Below are 5,221 nucleotides of genomic sequence, written 5' to 3'. Positions count from 1 at the left end.
TTCACATAAAGCTCATTCTCATCATACCTTCACATATAGCTTCACATAAAACTCATTCACATCATACCTTCATATATAGCTTCACATAAAACTCATTCACATCATACCTTCACATATAGCTTCATATAGGACTTTACATATAGCCTCATATGTATATAATAATACAACAATATAATAACATTTATATAATGCCCTTCATGGCCTCAATTCACAATAATACAACAAATAACCACCTCCACCAAAGGTGGATCAAACCAATCAATAACAATTATATCAATACTAAGAGATTAAGCCATCTTACCATTCTCCAAAGCCATAACCAACATTACTCAATTCCCTACTAATTCAACATTATTCATAAAGTAGGTCAACTTACCATCCTTTCCAAGCCACCTTCACCATTCTCATGATCAAACAATTCACAATAGAAAGCATAGGTAATCATGGTATTCAACTATACCATTTAAGCTAAGCATAAGCCCATAATCAACATGAAGACAAATTCACAATTTTTGCCCATTCAAGGCCAACATTCCACATCCTTCAATTCAATAAAGATTCTTAACAATTCACATATATAATACCATATATGAACAGCCCATACCATACTAAACACAACTTTTGTCACGACCCAGGAGCACCCCCTAGTCGTAACCGGCGTACTCGACCTCGAAGAGGTCTAATACAAGCCTCTTAGCATTCATGCATCGCATAGACACTAAAATCATAAGGAATTAAAAACTTTCTTTACCAAGAAAATATTTCATAAAAAAAAATAGCAAGCGGAAGACTTTCTAGACTTTATACATAATGTCTCAAAACCATCTAATACTTTAGAGTACAAAATTCGGGACTAATCCAATACACAATTTAAACAATACTAAAAAGACATAAAAGAACATATTGGGTATTGTCCTCGAATATATGAGGATTCACCAAGTCTTCATCTTCAACACTTAGAAATTTATCAAATTGCCATAACATGTCATCATCTCCAAATCCCTACACTTTAGTCCAAAAGGGGAAAGAAAGGGGTTAGCACAATTAAGTACTAAGTATGGAAACCATGCAAAAACATGCTAAAAAGGACATTTGGTTGAAAGTCATGCCTTATGCCATTTTAGTAAAACTTTATGAACATTGACATAGTAGACATATTATAGAACATAACCAACATATAAGACATTAACAACATTATAGACATACTCAACATTTTCACCACGTAACTCATTTCATCATCCAAGGACCCTTATCTAAAGTTACCCTAAGACACACCTGAGTGAGACATGAAATGGACGCCCATACAATCTCTTCATACACACCTAAGTGTTCTTTAAGGCTACTATAGACAAGAACCGTCATGCTTCAAGGTAACATACCAAGTAACTCACTTCATTAACATAAGCTATTCATTCAACAAATCATTTAGACAATAAGTCAACATTCTTCTTTAAAGTCATTTAGGACACATTCATGCATTTAAGGGACTTCACACTTTAGTCATATAGACTTAGAGAACTCACTTTAGCACCTTCAAAGGCTACTCGTGTCGTGTGTAGATAGCATCCCATACTACTACCTACACGGTGTAGAACCTATCAAGTAACTAGAGTTCACATTAAGGGCATCAAGTTCTACACTTAAAGATCCAAGTGTCAAGAATGTACATAGCACCAATTTCCAAGAGATTCAATAACAAGACTCGCCCAATAGATACATCATGTCGTCACACCAAGCACAAACAAGTATCAAGAAGGGTCAACGCCCTGTATCAAGAAGGGTCAAAGCCCAATAATCAAGAGAACCAAGAACCATATTAAAAATGGCTTTCTAGTTTGTACTTAAAATGGACAACTTCCATTCATAAGACAGACTACAAATCCAAAGTCAAGATGGCAAGTGATCCGAATCAAGAGGCATGCCAAGCGTGACAAAGTCACAACCACAAGAAGGACAATGTCCCAACAAGAGTGCTAGGTGATCAAACAATCCGTACAAGTGGGCGAGTTACACAAGCATCTTTAATGCCTTAAAGGATACCAACATGACAATGCCAAGAGACAAAAGTAACCAAGGTATCAAGATAACCCTTCAAATATACAAGAAAATAACAAGAGTATAAGTACAAGTTTATACATAAACCTCGGGCTTTAGTATAGAAACAGTTCGACAAAACATCAAGAATTCAAACCGTAGCCCGACCAACGTATCAATGTTCTCAGCTTGTACACGAGTATATATAACCTTAAAAATATAATTAAATAACTTATTTAACTTTTATTAGCTCAGTAATGTCGACGTAAAACAGGATTATCATCGCAAGTAACTCTAGCATGTACAAATACAACTATGCTCCCAAAACAGTGAATCTGTCCAGCCTGGTACCCCAAGTCGCAAGTTAGATTTGAACAGGAAAACGGTAAAATTAGACTTTATAACCTTCATGAAAGATGTAACTACATCTCTTAAGGTTGCAAACAAACAAGAATCACCACAAAATACATTTTGTACAAAAAGATATATTCAAAACACTACAGCTGAACATGCAGGATTTCAATTTCCGAAATCTGGGCAGAACTTGCCCTATGTTGCGTCCCATATTTCGTATCCATAACAATTAAATTAGCGTTTTACATAAACGTAAGAGTTGTAGATATACGAGTTAGCTTTCTAAATCATATTTGTTCACTTCAAACTAAGTTATAGATCGAGAGATATGCATAACATACCAAACACTACCCAACTCAGAAACAGATTTTGTCACTTACCCAAAAGAAGTGTGTGTCTTGAATTCCAGCCAAAAGAACCAAGTTTTCTCTTATGATTTTGAAGAGCTATCTATTTAGATAAGTTTCTAAGGTTCTGTGGCTTAAGGAAAACGAAATTACTAAAGGAGGAGTGAAAATATATAGTCAAACAAGTGATGTTTATCCCTTGGGCAGCTGTCCTTCAAAGGTGCTGCCCAAAAATTTGTGTGCAGCCCAAAATGCATACATATACACCTATATATATATCCCTCATCTCAATTTAAAGTTATACATAATTCCAATTAGAATATTACCTAAACACCTCATCACAATCCTTTGCATCACATTCACATAGATGATATTATGTCAACACTTCAATTCCTCATATAATGTCTTCAAGGCCATAATCATAATACATTCCATAAGTAGACACCTCCACCATAAGTGGATCACACATCAATCTATCACAATTCTATATCAATTCTACATTAACAATGAAGTTAGGCCAACTTACCCTTTTCCAAAGCCACAATCACCATTCCTCAACTCTCCAATAATTCACAATAGATAAGCATAGATAATAATAGAAATCAACTATTCAACTCCATTTAAGCATAATTCTATCATCATTCAATCATAAACAATAACCCCACTTCATAAGCCAACTTTAGGAAACTTGCAAAGACATGGGTTCATGGAAATTTTCTTTCTTAAAACCATCAATAAACATCAATAATAACATAAATCATCATTAAAAATCATTTAATGCAAGAACCCATGCTAGAATCGAAATTAGGATTTTGAGTTTTTGAACAACTTTTGAAATCTTTTGGATTGACTCTTTGATTGAAGAAGGAATCAAAGATGAAGAGTCCCCATACCTTAATCTTCAAGAACCAAACGAAACTGGAGAAGAAATCAGTAGCCACCATCCACCCTAGCTCCATCTTTCACCTTGAGCTTCCATGGGGTTCTAGAGAGAACCTTTTTGAAAGAGGGAGGGTTTCTTTTTTTCTTCCTAATTGGAGTGATTTAAATGGAAGAATTTTGGTAAAAAAATGGGGCTTTATAATTGCTAGGAAAGGCAAAGAATAATAGGAACTCAACTTAGGAAAAGAATTAAGGGCCCACAAAGTTAAACTTAAAAGTTTTCCCTAAACCCGTCTAAGCTCGTGCGTTTTGACAGTGCTTCACTATTTCGGGCATAACTTTTTACTCCAAGGTCGGAATTGGGCAAAATCAGTGGCGTTGGAAAGAGGACTCAGAGACCTTTAATTGGATAGGTAAAGGTCCACCTAATTCATTTTGAGCTAAAAGATATGACCATTTAAAGTTGTCCCTTACAACGCACTAGTTCAAATGAATAGTTTCCGGACGTCACGGTCATTCCTTGACGTTTGACCTCAAATCTCTTTAAACTAAACTTCAAAAGCCATTTCTCATCATTTCATCAAGTTCTCAACTCCAAACTCACATGTGAGGCTCTAATTTCACTAGTTCATTTTTAGGGTCGTTACAATTTTTATAATCATCTACTCAAAATTAATACACCCACTTTATGGTGAAATTTAGAGAATTTGAGAAAACATGGGTTCATGGGGATATCTTTCTAAACACCATTAATAATCATTAATAACAATGTAAATCATCATTTAAAACCCTTTTTATGCAAGAACCCATGCTAGAATCGAAATTAGGACTTTAGGATTTTTGAAGAACTTTGAAAATACTTTGAATTAGCTCTTTGATTGAAAAGGGATCAAAGATAAAGAGTCCCCATACCTTAATATTGAGAAAGCCCACGAAAATTGGTGAAAGAGGCCTCCAATTGAAACCCTAGTTCTTCACCCTTCTTCTTCCTTGAACTTGAAAGAAATATATGAAAGGAGATGGGTTTCTTTTTAATTCTAAGAGGAGTGACTTAAATGAAAGGAATTAAGTCATAAAAAGGTCTTATAGTTGCTAGGAAAAAAATAAAATAACATGGGGTCAATTTTGGAAAAGGACTAAGGACCCATAAAGTCTTAACTTAAAAATTCTGCCCCTTCCCGTCTTAGTTCGCCCTTTTCTTCAGCCTGACAATGCTTCAATATTTCGGGCATAACTTTTTACTCCATGGTCGGAATTGGGCAAACTTGGTGGCGTTGGAAAGAAAGAGGACTCAAAGACCTTTAATTGGATAGGTAAAGGTCCACCTAATTCATTTTGAGCTAAAAGATATGACCATTTAAAGTTGACCCTTACAACTCACTAGTTCAAATGACTAGTTTCCGGACGTCACGGTCATTTCTCATCAGTTCATCAAGTTCTCAACTCCAAACTCACCTGTGAGGCTCTAGTTTCACTAGTTCAGTTTTAGTGTCGTTACACACTGAATCTGTACCGTGCTGCATTGTTGCAATTTCCTTATGCAGACTGAAGGTTCTTGATCCATCTATTCGATCAAATCTTTCCTTCAAATCATTCCAAGCACT

The sequence above is a fragment of the Solanum stenotomum genome, chromosome 3 (assembly GCF_019186545.1).
Source record: "Solanum stenotomum isolate F172 chromosome 3, ASM1918654v1, whole genome shotgun sequence".
In the NCBI taxonomy this organism is placed as follows: Eukaryota; Viridiplantae; Streptophyta; class Magnoliopsida; order Solanales; family Solanaceae; genus Solanum; species Solanum stenotomum.
This window is presented reverse-complemented; position numbering follows the sequence as displayed.